The 17191-nt window shown below is 41.4% G+C and overlaps 1 long non-coding RNA gene across 2 annotated transcripts in view; it reads right to left on the bottom strand.

Moving 5' to 3' along the window:
- Positions 1 to 1984: 1984 nt before the first annotated feature.
- The window catches only part of LOC100849043 (uncharacterized), a 105134-nt gene continuing 89927 nt past the window's right edge, over positions 1985 to 17191 (bottom strand). For both annotated transcript variants that reach the window (XR_009491985.1, XR_139625.5), the window contains 2 exons: positions 4235 to 4306; positions 1985 to 2536 (listed from right to left, as the gene is read on the bottom strand). This is a non-coding gene — a long non-coding RNA (uncharacterized lncRNA). The remainder of the gene's footprint in view (positions 2537 to 4234; positions 4307 to 17191) is intronic.

Genomic DNA, 17191 nt, shown 5'->3' with positions numbered 1-17191 from the left:
TTGTATAGGTTTCATAACTGCCTTTCCTTGCCATGACTTTATTGTGGGTTTTTTAAATTAGATGTTGCATCATCCTATGATGGGCAGCATGCAACTTGGCTCCTTCAGGCCTCAGAGCATACTCTGTGGATTTGGAAGGCATCCAACACGACTTAGGGACTACACCACCACCACCAAACTCCTGTAACTGGAGCACTGGGGTCTGGGATCAGAATTGTTCGGGTTTGTACAAAACCGGTCATTTCTCTCCTTGTGCCCTGTCGTTGATTTCTGGATCTCAGGTATAGATGTTTGGTGTGTGTCTTCTTTTTCTCCGGGCTTCTGTGAGGCCCATTCTTGGGTTTGCTACTTGAGCTACTATCTGTAGAACCTGGCTTTGCCAAGCAACTCCTGCTTTTCCTAAAGATCTTTTCTTCCTGCATGTACTTTTTAAGAATAATTATTTTTATTTATTTACTTATTTGGCTGCGCCAGGTCTTAACTGCTACATGCTGCATCCTCTATCTTCATTGCAGAATGAGGAATCTTGTAGTTGGTATTGAGGACTTTTGGTGGGAGCATGTGAACACTTACCTGTGGCATGTAGGGTATAGTTTCCTGACCAGGGATCAAACCCAGGCCCCCTAGAGTGGGAGCACAGAATCTTAGCCACTGGACCACCAGGGAAGTACCTTTTTTAAAAAGTACCAACATGTACTTAAAAAAAAAAAAATGAGATAATGATAGGTTCATGGGAAATTGAAAGCAAATGGGGAGGTCCCACTTACTCATCACTTAGCCTCATCATGGTTACATCTTATATGACCACAGGACACTGGCAAAACCAAGAAGCTGAATTGCGACAATCAGTAGAATTTCATTCAACTTTCACTGGCTTTACAAACATTCATTTGTGTGGGTGTGTGCATGTGTGTGTATCAAGTTCAGTGCAGTTTTATCACATGTGTGGGTGTTTGTGTAACCACAGCTGTGATCAGAATACAGAACTGTGCCATTAGCACCGAATTTGTCATGTTATTCCTCATACCCACACCCAACTTCTCCTCTATCAACCCCTACCTGGTGGCAACCCCTAAACCTGTTCTCTAGCTTCATGATTGTGTTATTTTGAAAACGTGTAAATGGAATCATATGATATGTCATCTTTCGGAGATGAACTTTTTTTACTCAGCAAATTTCCCTTGAGATTTATCCAAATTGATGTGTATCTCAACAGTTTACTCATTTTCACTGCTGAGTTGTATTCCATGATGTGTCCATTCCCCACTTTGTTCAACTATTCACCCACTGAAGGACATTTGGCTTATTTCTGGGTTTTGGCTAATATGAATAAAGCTGCTATGAACATTCTCATACAGATTTTTGCTAAATTACAAAATGCCGGTGAAAGAAATAGAAGATAGCCTAATAGCTCCCTTTTAAGGAGAACCAACTCAATTTTTTCAGCTGAAGATCACATTCATTTACCTAATACTTAGCCTCTTTGAGGGCTCTTTATGGGAGCCTCCTTTTGATAGAAGTCCTCCTGGGATCCAAGTTTAAATTTTTACTCTTTTATTATATGGCAAGATAAAATATCATTTACTTGTGACGGAGGCTCAAAATAGAGGGGACATATGCATACCTATGGCTGGTTCATGTTGATATATGGCAGAAACCCATGCAACATAGTAAAGCAGTTATCCTCCAACTAAAAATAAATAAATTTAAATAAAAAAGAAAAACTCATTTACTGATGTGTTTAAAGTTTTCATACATGGACCAATGGCATAGAGCTTTCATCCTTGCCATTGTCCCTGTCCCTAAAGTCTATCATTAGGATCAGTTATTTCCTAAGAATTAGGTGTGCCGTCCTAGACTAACGTAATCCAAAACGGTGGCTGCTAACCACATGCGTCTATTGAACCCACAGCATTTTTAATTGAGATGTGCTCTAAGTGTGAAATACATACCAAGCCAAAGACTTACTACGAAAGAAAGCATGTAAAATATGCCATTGATAAATTTTTATTATTGATTGCATGCTGAAATATTACTTTGGATATACTAGGTTAAACAGTACACTATTCAAGTGACTTTTGTTCATTTCTTTTTAATTTTCTTTAATACAACTGGAAAATGTAACACTATGTGGCTAGTGTGAAAGGTGTACGTCTATTGGACAGTGATGTCCTCAGAGGAAATGAAGACTGAGGGTGGCCAAGGAACTCGCCCAAATTCACCCTATAAACACGTTACTGATGTCCTCTGTTTACGCTGGTTTTCATTCCAGTGATTACTGATTGGCTGTGTGTCAACATCATGCTTTTGTATTAAACGTGTGACGGCAGGAAGAGATCCTGTTGTTGGGACAGTCAAAAATTGTCCAGATGCTTCTGGATGGTGGGCTCCGTTTCGGGATGCCACTGATGCTATCCTCTTGCTGGCTGCCTCCTATGGCAGCCTCGAGGAACCTGTGCTTCACATGTTCCACTTGGTACAGACATGTTTGAACCACCTTCTACCTTCCGTTTTTCTTCCATGTCTTCCGTTAGTCCTGAAGGCAGATACAAGATGCTGAGCTTTTAAACCCATTTCAGAATCTGTAGCATGTCCTCAGCACATCTCGTGCATATGGGCTAACATTTATTCAGCAATAATGCCCAATTATGTACCATGAATTATAATAATTATTGAATCCTCACACTAGCTCAGTGAGGTACATACCAGCATATATATATATATATATATATATATATATATATAAAATATATATTTATACATATATCATTGGAGAAGGAAACGGCAACCCACCCCAGTATCCTTGCCTAGAGAATCCTGTGGACAGAGGAGCCTGGTGGGCTGCTGTCCATAGTGTCGCACAGAGTCAGACACGACTGAAGCGACTTAGCATGCATGCATGCATTGGAGAGGGAAATGGCAACCCACTCCAGTGTTCTTGCCTGGAGAATCCCAGGGACAGGGGAGCCTGGTGGGCTGCCGTCTATGGGATCGCACAGAGTTGGACACGACTGAAGCGACTTAGCAGCAGCAGCATACATATATCATATATATAAAGATTTAAATATATTTTATATATTTACATACATATTATATGTAATATAATATATTGTTATATGTAAATACACATATATAACATATTTATATATCTTTATATGTATATTATATATATCCCCTAACAATACAAATAAAAAATAGCTTTTTCTTTCCAATAACAAAAATTTAGAAATCTAAATTACCATTAGCAGAAAAATGGGTAAACTACATTTGGCAAACAATCCAATCTTCTCCCCCAAAATTCCTTATGATACAGGAATTGTTTGTTTAAAAGAGAATTGGCAACAAGATATACACAGAACAGTTTTTGAATCTAAGTCTACTTGTAAAGCTGTGGGGCCAGATTTCCAGCTGAGTGACCTTGGGTGAGTTATTCACCCTCCCTGTGCCTCAGTCTGTAACTGGAGAGGACAGGAGTACTCACCTCTTGGGGCTGTAGAGACGAGTAAAGGAGTTAAGGGATGAACATGCTTACAGCAATGCCTGGCACACAGTGTCAGCTCTTATTGTTTCTCATGTCCATAATTTTTAGTTTCAACTTTTAAAAAAGTGTTTGTTATTAGGAATGAAGATAATGAAAATATTCTGGCCAAAAGGGCAGATGTTACTTATTTAGATAGAGTTGCTAATTCTCTAGATGGAGAGCAGGCATAAACTTGGAAATGACTTTGATAAATCCGGAGTGTTGCTGAAGCAAATATTCGCTGAGGAATACAAATTTAGTAAATAGCTATGAAAAGAGATAACATTAATTACAATCCACAGAGACACTGAATAGGGAATACAGCGCTGGAAACATCTCAAGAGTGGGAATTCAGAGAGCCAGCTGCAGGCTTCACTACTCGGGAGCCAGATCTTCTCAGCAAATTTCCAGATCCTCCCCACCCCATGTGCTTTGCTGTTAACTGTGGGTAAGGACTGACCTACAACTTAGGCTGCTGATGAGTGAGTGATGGTTAGTTGGGGACTTTCCTGGTGGCTCAGATGGTAAAGAGCCCACAATGCAGAAGACCTGAGTTTGATCCCTGGGTTGGGAAGATTCCCTGGAGAAGGGAATGGCTACCCACTTCAGTATTCTTGCCTGGAGAATTTCCTGGACAGAGGAGCCTGGGGGACTACAGTCCATGCAGTTGCAATGAGTCAGACAAGAGCGAGCAGTTAACATTCACTTACTCACCTGGTACACATCTTAGATGTGCGTTGACGAGCCCGTAGGTGAAAAAGTTAGACATCACTAGCACCGCTGCTGCTGTTGAGATGATCACAGAGACATGTTTAGTGGCAAAACAGCCTGTGTGGAGTGGGCTCAGTTTATAAAATGAGACAGAGGATGAGATGATTAGATAGCATCATCGACCCAACGAACATGAATTTGATCTAACTCTGGGAGATAGTATAGGACAGAAGAGCCTGACGTGCTGCAGTCCACGGGGTTGCAAAAAGTCGGACACGACTTAGTGGCTAAACAACAACAAACTCCTCAGAAATGCTATAGCCCGTGATACTGAGATACTAGAAGTGAAACAAGAATGGTTTAGAGAATTCTTTGTGTGTCTTCTTCCTTTAAGTGTTTCACCTTAGTCCAAACTTTGCTAGAAAACACTTTTTTTGGTTTGCTTGTTTGCTCCTGCTATTAAAAAAGGATGTGAAGAAAAGAGACACAAAAATATTGTAAAGGATGCAGTTAGTTCTGTGAGGAAAGGTCCAGGGGTTTGGGATTGTTTGGCCCGGAGAAAAACAGGCTGAGGGAGGCTCAGTGACGACCTTGAGAAAATGTAAGGTCTTATCGTGGGGAACGTGCGCCAGGCTTTTTGTCAGTTTTGTGGAGGACCAAATTAGTGGATGTGAACGCAAATTAAAGCAGAGGGATTTCATGTCCATAACTGTGATCAGAAGTCACAGTGAATAAGTCTTGCTGGAGCTGCCAGGAGAGAACAGGAGTCGGCCTCCAGAGGTTTGAAGAAAAGCAAAAACAAAAGTAAGCCATTAAGACAGTCTTTCGAAAATCTCTTCCAGGACAGGAGGTCTGCTGTTCTTTGGCTCTCACTCCTAAACAAAGAATGTAAAACTGATTTTCTTATTTTCAGTGCAAAACGGTATTTTCTCGCTCATATCTGGGATGTTTATCAAGTGCCCCAAACCACTTTCTCCTGCCCCTTGTTCCTCTAAGACTGGTTGCCGTTGTTGTTGTTCAGTTGCTCAGTTGTGTTGGACTCTGTGACCCCCATGAAGTGCATAGTGCCAGGCTTCCCTGGCCTTCACCATCTCCCGGAGTTTGTTCAAACTTATGTCCACTGAGTCGGTGCTGCCATCCAGCCATCTCATCGTCTGTTGCCCCCTACTCCTCTTGCCCTCTATCTTTCCCAGCATCAGGGGCTGTTCCAATAAGTTGACTATTTGCATCAAGTGGCCAAAGAATTGCAGCTTCAGCATCAGTCTTTCCAATGAATATTCAGGATTGATTTCCTTTAGGATTTACTGGTTTGATCTCCTTGCAGTCCAGGGGACTCTCAAGAGTGTTCTCCAATACCACAGTTCGAAAGCATCAATTCTTCGGTGCTCAGCCTTCTTTATGGGCCTACTCTCACATCTGTACATGACTACTGGAAAACCATAGTTTTGACTATATACACCTTTGTCAGCAAAGTGATTATGTTGTCTAGGTTTGTCATAGCTTTTCTTCCAAGGAGCAAGCGTCTTTAATTTCATGGCTGCAGCCACCGTTTGCAGTGATTTTGGAGCCCAAGAAAATAAAATATGTCAGTGTTTCCACTTTCTCCCCCTGTATTTGTGAAGTGATGGGACTGGATGCCATGATCTTCGTTTTTTGGATGTTGAGTTTTAAGCCCGCTTTTTCACCTTCATCAAGAGGCTCTTTGCTTCTGGACTTCTGGTTAAATCTGCCTCTGCATATTTATCCCTACTTGCCTTCCCTTTACCTGTTTCTGTCCTCCTGGGGCTCATCCTCTTATCTCCTCTCAAAGTTGCCTGTCTCCTTCCTCTATTTCCCAAATTCTCTGAGTTGCATCTCTGTTTTTTCTTTTATTATTTCTATTTCTAAGGCGTAGAATCAAGACGCAACTTGACAGCACGTGTCACATGAATTTACGTTTTGTAATCTGAATGCATACAGTCCTGAGATGTATTTGCAAGGTGTATTTTCTATGAAAATGTGTAAGTTTAGCCCTTTCATTAAAAGGTAATTCAAGTTCATTCTAAAATTGTAACATGTATAAGTATAGCACAGTATGGTATGGTCTGGAATATGTGAGTGTTTGGCAACTACTGCTGTGGGTCAAGTCTGGCCCTCTTCTTGTTTTTATATCATCTTTGGGCAAAGAATGGCTTCTGTAGTTTTTAAATGTTTGAAAAAGTGTGGTCCAGTGGCTAAGACTCCAAGCTCCCAATACAGGGGTCCCAGGTTTGATACCTGAGCCGGGATCGATGTTCCACATATTGTGACTAAAGATACTGCATGTGCGACCAAGACCTGGTGCAGCCAAATGAATCATTAAATACAAATAAATATTAAAAAGGGCTTCCCAGGTGGCGCTAGTGGCAAAGAACGAGCCTGCCAGCACAGGAGACATAAAGAGACTTGGGTTCAATCCCTGTGTCGGGAAGATCCCTTGGAGGAAGGCACGACAATCCACTCCAGTATCATTGCCTGGAGAATCCCCTGGACAGAGAAGCCTGGCGGGCTACAGGCCACAGGGTCAAAAAGGGTTGGACACAACTGAAGTGACTTACCACAAATATTAAAAAAAAATAAAGCACTAAGTGGGAAACAACACTTACAGTTGCACCTCCAGTTCTCTTGGCAAAAGTAGAGAAAAAGCATGTAAAGTTGTGCCAGGAGGAAAGCCCTGCCTCAGTTATGACAAGAAATTAATATGTCCAGAGGTGGAAATTCACATACAGGAGGATTAAATGATAGTTCTCACAATATGTTCATAAAAACGTAATAAAGTGCTTTCCTATGCTACATATGCTCTTTGTGTGTGTGTCCATATTATAAGGCAGGGTATATAAACACGTGCTTTTCATACTGTGGATTACAGAACCATATAATGGACCAGGAGATAAAAGAGATCTCAAGATACAAAGAGATTTTGTTAGGTTGCTTTTCTCATTTTTTTTCAAAAAAATTTTTTTTTCTCATTTATTTGGCTGTGCTGAGTCTCAGTTGTGGCATGTGGGATCTAACTCCCTGACCAGGGATCAAACCCAAGCCCCCGCATTGGGAACATGAAGTCTTAGCCACTGGGCCACCTGGGAAGTCCCTCTTCTCTCATCATATACCTTAGTTCATTACAAATTAATCTGTTTCCAAGATGACAGTTCTGCAGAGTTAAACATTTATTGAGCTGTTGTTAAATATTAGGCATTGTGTTAGGTGCTGAGTATGCAAAGAAAAGTGTAACCTGGCCCCTTGGCCTTTGGAGATTGTAGTAAATGAACTAGCGAAAATTGTATCTTCTAAAGTGTTGTTTTCTGCTATCAGAATGATAGGAATATGAACCAGTAATTTTACTTCTAGGTACCCACTCCAAAGAATTAAAAGTAGTTAGGCCAACAAATACCTACACATAAATATTCATAGAAATATTATTCACAGTAGCCAAAAGGCAGGAAACAGCCTTATCCTTCTGCTGATGAATGGTAACCACAATGTGGCCTATACATAAAGTGGGATATTGTTCAACCGCTAAGAAAATAGCGTTCTGATTCTACAATATGGATGTACCTTGAAAATTTAAGCTAGATGAAGGAAAGAAGACAAAGTGTCACATCTCACACATCCAGAATAGATAGGTTTGTAGAGCCATAAAGCAGGTTGGTGGTTGTCAGTGGCTGAGAGGAAGAGAGTGGACAGTGACTGCTTGGTGGGTATAGGCTCCTCTTTTGGGGTGATGAAAATATTTTGGAGCCAGATAAAGGTGATGGTTGTGTAACACTGTGGCTATGCTAAATGTGGCTGAATTGTACACTCTAATGGGGTTAGTTTTACATTTAATGTGACTATAAAATATTCTATTTCTGTGAATTTCACTTTAAAAACAGTAAATTTGTAAATAAACACAACCAGCATCACAGTTGTGGTATTAGCGCATTACTGCGTGCTTACCATGGCCTGTAGACTCTTCACATGGATTATCTTGTTGAATCCTCAAATTAACCCAGTGAGGGAGATGCCATTAATATAAGCATCTTATGGACGGACAAACAGAAGTTTAGAAGAGTTGGGTGATGTGTCTCAAGTCACACAGCTTGTAAGAATCGCTCGTAAGGTCCCCACTCCGGCAGTGAGAGTCTTACACTTGCACTTCTCAGCCTGTCTGCTCATTGATCAGGATCCTTGGATCTCTGTCCTTTCATTTCCCAGTGCCTATTTCCCCCACATATGCGGCCTCCTACTTCCCAACCTGCTGGGTGAGTCTGAAGGTCAAACAACTCAGGAAAGGTGACCTTCAATTTCACTGCTGACTCTTGGGCTTCGGGAACCCAGGTGACTCAGCAGGGGGCCTGAGCCGCAGCTGTGGTCCTTCCGGCCCACCTTTGCCCTAGTTTCTTTCTAGATGAAATCTCCGTGCCTTTATAAAATAGGAGCACCTGCCTTTGGTCACAAGCGCCCACCCACTTTCTCTCATCAGTCATGGACATGCTTCAGTGGTTCTTCCTTTTCTCTTCTATTCGTCAACTTTTCTCTCCAATGACCCATTTAACCATCATATTTAGCTCCACCCCTCTTGCAAGCCTCCATCCCACTTCTCTTTCCTTTACAGCAAAAGTCCTCATAATGTTTGACCCGATGCTGGGAAAGATTGACGGCAAGAGGAGAAGATGGTTGGAGGGCATCATTGACTCAATGGACTTGAGTTTGAGCAAACTTCGGGAGATAGTGAAGGACAGGGAAGCCTGGCGTGCTACAGTTCATGGGGTCGCAGACTCAGACACAACTGAGCAACCGAACAACAAAAACAAATGTTTGTCTCATCTCTCTGTCTTCAATCTCTCTCCTACCCTTCACTCTAAATTTGCTAGAGGTCTCTGCTCCACCCTCTACCATGACTTCTTTGGTTAAGGTCCCCAAGCATCTCCCCATGCCTAGACCCCAGGTTGACACTCAGTTCTCACCTACTTCATCTATAGCAGCATTCGGTGCAGTTTCATCTCTTCTCCAAGACTTTCTTCCTTTGGCTTCCAGAACATCTCCTCTCTTCATTTTCCTCCCTGCTCAGCCTCCATGGCTATTTTAATCTTTCTTCTCTGACCTGTTAGATCAGAGGTTCCCAGAGCTGCATCCTGAACCTCTTCTCTCCTCCCCCTGTATCACTCATATGTGGAGATAGGATCTAGTTTTATGACCTTAAGTACCATCTATATCGGACTTCCCAGGTGGCAGAGTGGTAGAGAATCTATCTGCCAAAGCAGGAGACGCAAGACACATGGGTTTGATCCTTGGGTGAAGATCCACTGAAGAAGGAAATGGTAACCTACTCCAGTATTCTTGCCTGGAAAATTCCATGGACAGAAGAGACTGGCAGGCTACAGTCCATGGGATCTCAAAGAGTTGGACCCATCTGAGCACACATGCACACACACATCATTATATACTGATGACTCCCAGATAAAATCAACCTGGACAGCTCTCCTCAGTCTAGGAGAGCAGACTCACATCTTCAAGTGCTTACTTAACATCTCCATGTGACTGCCTAAAAGATATCTCAAATTTAAAGCATTTACAACTGAATTTCTACACTTCCTTAAAAGCCAGTTTATCACAGTTCTTTCCAAGTCTGTTAATGACTGTGTCTGCCTTCCAGTTGCTCAGACTAACAACCTTGGCGTCATCCCAGACTCCCCTTTCTCTCACTCTGCCATCCAGCCTGTCAGGAAAGCCTTTCAGTTCAGTTCAGTCGCTCAGTCGTGTCCGACTCTTTGCGACCCCATGAATTGCAGCACTCCAGGCCTCCCTGTCCATCACCAACTCCCGGAGTTCACCCAGACTTACGTCCATTGAGTCAGTGATGCCATCCAGCCATCTCATCCTCTGTCATCCCCTTCTTCTCCTGCCCCCAATCCTTCCCAGCATCAGAGTCTTTTCCAATGAGTCAACTCTCCGCATGAGGTGGCCAAAGTACTGGAGTTTCAGCTTTAGCATCATTCCTTCCAAAGAAATCCCAGGGCTCATCTCCTTCAGAATGGACTGGTTGGGACGGTCAAGAGTCTTCTCCAACACCACAGTTCAAAAGCATCAATTCTTTGGCGCTCAGCTTTCTTCACAGTCCAACTCTCACATCCATACATGACCACTGGAAAAACCATAGCCTTGACTAGATGGACCTTTGTTGGCAAACTAATGTCTCTGCTTTTCAATATGCTATCTAGGTTGGTCATAACGTTTCTTCCAAGGAGTAGGCATCTTTTAATTTCATGGCTGCAGTCACCATCTGCAGTGATTTTGGAGCCCCAAAAAATTAAGTCTGACACTGTTTCCATTGTTTCCCCATCTATTTCCCATGAAGTGATGGGACCAGATGCCATGATCTGAATGTTGAGCTTTAAGCCAACTTTTTCACTCTCCACTTTCACTTTCATCAAGAGGCTTTTTAGTTCATCTTCACTTTCTGCCATAAGGGTGGTGTCATCTGCATATCTGAGGTTATTGGTATTTCTCCCGGAAATCTTAAATCCAGCTTGTGTTTCTTCCAGTCCAGCATTTCTCATGATGTACTCTGCATATAAGTTAAATAAGCAGGGTGACAATGTACAGCCTTGACGTATTCGTTTTCCTATTTGGAACCAGTCTCTTGTTCCATGTCCAGTTCTAACTGTTGCTTCCTGACCTGCATACAGATTTCTCAAGAGGCAGGTCAGGTGGTCTGGTATTCCCATCTCTGTCAGAATTTTCCATAGTTTATTGTGATCCACAGAGTCAAAGGTTTTGGAATAGCAAGAAGAGGAAAGCCTTTACCTGTGTCCAATAGGGAAAAAGAAAAAAAGGGCACCCACTATGGAGAACAGTATGAAGATGTCTCCAAAAACTGAAATTAGAGTTACCATATTATCCGTTAATCTCATTCCTGGACATATATCTGGACAAAGCTGTAATTCAAAATGATATACACACCCTTATATTCATAACAGCACTATTCCCAATAGCAAAGATATGGAAACAAACTAAACATACATTGACAGATAAATGGATAAAGGAGATGTGGTATACATATATATTTTGGCCACCTGATGTGAAGAGTTGACTGATTGGAAAGGACCCTGATGCTGGGAAATGAAGGCAAAATGAGAAGAGGGCAGCAGAGGATGAGATGTTTAGATAGCATCATCAACTCAATGGACATGAATTTGAGGAATCTCCAGGAGACAGTGAAAGACAGGGAAGCCTGGCGGGCTGCAGTCCAGAGTTGGAGATGACTTAGTGACTGAACAACAAACAACAATATTATATATACTACATTTAATATATATAATGGAATATTACTCAGCCATAAAAAGAAGGAAATAATACCATATGCAGTTACATGGATGGACCTAGTGATTATCAGATTAAGTGAAGTAAGTCAGAAAGAGAAAGACAAATACTTCATGATATCACTTATACGTGGAATCTAAACTATAACAGAAATGGGATTTCCCTGGGGGTCTTTAGCTCACACCATTGCTAGCTGGATAAAGAACTGGGACTGGATGACAATTATTGAGATAATTTGCTACACAGCAAAAACTTAGCTGAAAACTAGATAAACCACCTTTAATTGATTTCTCTTTTATTTGCCTAATTAGATGAAAAATTATTTAATGCAACAATGTGTATGTAAGTTACCTCGTTTTATAACTTGAAGTCCTTGACCTTTCTAAGTGCTGTCACTCACAAATCTCACTGGTAGGAGTAGGCTTTGTTGTTGTTTTACTGTATTTCTCTTAGGAACCACATCTAGTTTCAAAAAGGCTTGTATTTTTAAAGCCCAAAGCAAAGGACTACAAAAGTAAACTCTTGAAATTTTCAGACCCTTGAACAGACATTTGTGACATCTGGTTTCTTGAAATCTTCTAATGAACATCAGCTCCAAATGCAGAGAAAAATTCAAAGCCACAAGAAAGAAGAGAAAGACTTTCGTCCAAAGGGTCTTACCTACTACCTGCCCAAACATGCTACCTTAGAAATGGTTAAGTATTTTAAAGGTTTTTCTGTCATTCAACTAAAGGGAAATTATTCTAAACGTTTTCCGTATGTTTTGAACAATAATAAAAAGGAATATTTTTAGAGCATTGTTCCCTATGCCAAGATGTGAAAGTCACAGTCATCTTTCTATCAGGGAGCCATAATGATGGACATGAATTTCTCATTTATTTTATGAAATTGTAATAAATGACTAAATCAGGAAATCATAATTGCATTTCCCAAATGGCATGAGTAAAAGCCATTAAGGATGCCAGGAAATTTGGGGGAGGGAACAAGCTTCTTTCAGGAATAAAGCCCCCAAACAAAAAGCAGCTGTTTTTAAACATTTGACGTGCAGAAAGACGAATTCCACCCTAACCATTGTTTCACAAAGTGCAAGAACGTCCCAAAGGGTTCTTTTCACTGCAAATGCTTTTGCCCCTGTTATGAAATCATAGTATCTGCTTCTAAAGTCTGCTCTTAATTTTCATCAAATCTGAAGGCAAAAATGAAAAATATGTCACCCTCGTCTTTCAATTTTTTTTTTATCTTTTGAATTTTAAAATGTATTTATCTTGGCCGGTGTGGAGAATATTTCCAGGTAGACAGTATTACTCTCTTTGATATGAAATGAGATATATTTTGAAATGCCAACCAACAACCAGTTTCATGGGAAAAACATGAGATACTCATGCTGATCTATTGCACGTTAAGGTGGGGATAGCAGTGTGTGTGTGTGACCTTTCAATAAATATCCTTCCATTGAAAAAACACACTTTGATGCTGACACTTTAACAAGTGAACTGAGCACATAATCTTACAGTGAATTAGAGAAAGAGTCAATGAAATCATTAAGCACAAACTGTCTGATTAGCAAACTAATTTATGAGATGCTCATTTTCCTCTTCTTTGCTCTTTTTGCATGATAAGTTGCTTCAGTCCTGTCCGACTATGTGTGATCCTATGGCCTGTAGCCTGCCAGGCTCCTCTGTCCATGGAATTCTCCAGGCAACAATACTGGGAGTGGGATGCCATGCCCTCCTCCAGGGGATCTTCCCGACTCAGGGATTGAACCTAGATGTCCTGCATAACAGGCAGATTCTTTACGGTCTGATCCACTAGGGAAGACTTTTTGCTCTTTAAGTAAATGAGTTTCTCGACCTTATTTTGGGCTCACTTGGTAAAGAATCCACCTGCCAATGCAGAAGACGTGTGTTTGATACACCCGCCAATATTTATTTTTTACTTTTTTAACTTTTTTTTTTCTGGATGTGGGCCATTTTTAAGTCATTATTGAATTTTTTTAAATATAATACTGTTTATTTTTTATGTTTTGGTTTTTTTGCTAGAAAGGCATGTGGGATCTTAGTTCCCTGACCAGGGATTGAACCCACACCCTCTGCACTGGAAGGCAAAGTCTTAACCACTGCACCACCAGGGGAGTCTCTACTCCTAATTTTTTTTTTAATTTTATTTTTTTAAATTAACTAATTTGTTTATTTTACTTTACAATATTGTATTGGTTTTGCCATACATTGACTTGAATCCACCATGAGTGTACATGTGTTCCCCATCCTGAACCACCCCCCACCTCCCTCCCCATCCCATCCCTCTGGGTCATCCCAGTGCACCAGCCCCGAGCACCCTATATCATGCATCAAACCTGGACTGGCAATTCATTTCACATATATTATACATGTTTCAATGCCATTCTCCCATATTATCCCACCCTCGCCCTCTCCCAGAGTCCAAAAGATTGTTCTATACATCTGTGTCTCTTTTGCTGTCTTGCATACAGGGTTATCATTACCTTCTTTCTAAATTCCATATATATGCGTTAGTATACTGTATTGATGGTTTTCTTTCTGGTTTACTTCACTCTGTATAATAGGCTCCAGTTTCATCCACCTCATTAGAACTGATTCAAACGTACTCTTTTTAATGGCTGAGTAATACTCCATTGTGTATATGTACCACTGCTTTCTTATCCATTCATCTGCTGATGGACATCTAGGTTGCTTCCATGTCCTGGCTATTATAAACAGTGCTGCGATGAACATTGGGGTACATGTGTCTCTTTCAATTCTGGTTTCCTTAGTGTGTATGCCCAGCAGTGGGATTGCTGGGTCATATGGCAGTTCTATTTCCAGTTTTTTAAGGAATCTCCACACTGTTCTCCATAGTGGCTGTACTAGTTTGCATTCCTACCAACAGTGTAAGCGGGTTCCCTTTTCTCCACACCCTCTCCAGCATTTATTGCTTGTAGACTTTTAGATCGCAGCCATTCTGACTGGCATGAAATGGTACCCCATTGTGGTTTTGATTTGCATTTCTCTGATAATGAGTGACGTTGAGCATCTTTTCATGTGTTTGTTAGCCATCTGTATATCTTCTTTGGAGAAATGTTTGTTTAGTTCTTTGGCCCACTTTTTGATTGGGTCTTTTATTTTTCTGGAATTGAGCTGCAGGAGTTGCTTGTATATTTTTGAGATTAATTCTTTGTTCATTGCTTCATTTGCTATTATTTTCTCCCATTCTGAAGGCTGTCTTTTCACCTTGCTTATAGTCTCCTTTGTTGTGCAGAGCTTTTAATTTTAATTAGGTCCCATTTGTTTATTTTTGCTTTTATTTCCAATACTCTGGGAGGTGGGTCATAGAGGATCCTGCTGTGGTTTATGTCGGAGAGTGTTTTGCCTATGTTTTCCTCTAGGAGTTTAATAGCTTCTGGTCTTATGTTTGGATCTTTAATCCATTTTGAGTTTATTTTTGTGTATGGTGTTAGAAAGTGTTCCAGTTTCATTCTTTAATTTTAAATTGTCTTATTCCACCTGCCAATGCAGGAGACACAAGAGTCACAGATTCAATCCTTGGGTCAGAAAGATTCCCCTGTAGTAGGAAATGGCAACCCACTGTAGTATTATTGCCTAGAAAGTTTCATGGACAGAGGAACCTGGCCAGCCTGTGGTGTTGCAAAGAATTGGACATGACTGAGCATGCATGCACACAGGCACATTTCTCTGACTCTATGAATTAGGACTACTGGCTTATCATGACATTTGAATTAATTGAGCAGGGAATTCCCTCTTGGGAATAAGATTATTTTAACAAACAACATGGAAATAATTTGTGTTATGTTACATATATGAGTGGGAATAAAGCGAAAATTATTCTCAGTCTATATGCACTTATGTCTTTGGCTAATGGCAGCTTGCCAGAAGCCTATGGTCAGTATATGTAAAATGTTACTTATTGAGAGTAATGGGAACCCTTTGTGACCTCCAATTTCAATTTCTTATAGCTTCAGTTCAGTTCAGTTCAGTCGCTCAGCCGTGTCCGACTCTTTGCGACCCCATGAATCGCAGCACGCCAGGCCTCCCTGTCCATCACCAACTCCCGGAGTTCACCCAGACTCACGTCCATCGAGTCAGTGATGCCAGCCAGCCATCTCATCCTCTGGCGTCCCCTTTTCCTCCTGCCCCCAATCTCTCCCAGCATCAGAGTCTTTTCCAATGAGTCAACTCTTCACATGAGGTGGCCAAAGTACTGGAGTTTCAGCTTTAGCATCATTCCTTCCAAAAGAAATCCCAGGGCTCATTTCCTTCAGAATGGACTGGTTGGATCTCCTTCTTAGAGGAGTTAAAAGAACTGATGATGGAACGCTTGTAACAGATTCTGCATCATGACCTAGTCATTCTGCAACACATTTTCTCCAGGACATATTTTCCCCCAAAGTCATCACTCAGAATGCTGCCTTCTCTCTTAGGGAGAAAGCCCCAGAAGGTCAAAGTCAAAGGCCTCCCCTTTGACCCATGACCAACGTGTGTTATAGATCTGTGTGGGAATCTGTTGCATGTGACAGGGTCTTCTATTTCAATCTAGAATGGAGACTTTTGCAAAGGTGAAGTGGCAGTGTGTTGGGGCCAATGATATAACTTCTCATTTGGGGATATTTTTCTCAAAGGGTTTCCTCTGAGGTCCTGGGACCCCATAGCCACTAAAGGATCTCTGATTTGGCCACAAACAGAACATAGGATCCACCAACCCAATTCTTTTTTGGATCTGTCTGCATTTTCCCCATTTCAGTCTATTTTTGGTAACTGGCTACAAGATCATATAAACAGCTATGAAAGCCCAAGAACGAAGCATGCAATTGCATTCATTTTGGAGAACATTAATTGCGTGCCTATGGTTTGGAGAGCTTTGCCCTGGGTCCTGAATGTAAACTGTGGGCTTTGCTCTCCTCACATGGAGCCCAAGTTCCCATTTAAATGGGGCATGTTTGCACGTACACACAGATGCCAGCACCCAGCCACCGAAGTACAAACACTGTTAACCTGTGACTCACAAATCTACCCAGACTGGAGAAGGCAAGTTACAATTTAGGGATACCCTTGATGCAAACATACTCAAACCCGATCTTCCAGACGTGACAACTTGAAATGTACATGAATATGGGGGACAGCAAAGGTCCTTTGCCAACAAAGGTGCGAATAGTCAAAGCTATGGTTTTTCCAGTGGTCATGTATGGATGTGAGAGTTGGACCATAAAGAAGGCTGAGCACCGAAGAATTGATGCTTTTGAGCTGTGATGTTGGAGAAGACTCTTGAGAGTCCCTTGGGTTGCAAGAAGATCAAACCGTCAATCCTAAAGAAAATAAATCCTGAATATTCACTGGAGGGATTGATGCTGAAGCTGAAGCTCCAATACTTTGGCCACCTGATGTGAAGAGCCAACTCATTAGAAAAGACCCTAATCTTGGGAAAGATTGAAGGCAGGAGGAGACAGGGGATGACAGAGGATGAGACGGTTGGATGGCATTACTGACTCAAGTTTGACATGATTTTTACCAAGCTCTGGGAGATGGTGAAAAACAGGGAGGTCTGGTGTGCTGCAGTCCATGGAGTCACAGAGAGTCAGACACAACTCAGCGACTGAACAACATGAGGGAC

Source organism: Bos taurus, chromosome 20 (genome assembly GCF_002263795.3).
Source record: "Bos taurus isolate L1 Dominette 01449 registration number 42190680 breed Hereford chromosome 20, ARS-UCD2.0, whole genome shotgun sequence".
NCBI lineage: Eukaryota > Metazoa > Chordata > Mammalia > Artiodactyla > Bovidae > Bos > Bos taurus.
This window is presented reverse-complemented; position numbering and strand designations above follow the sequence as displayed.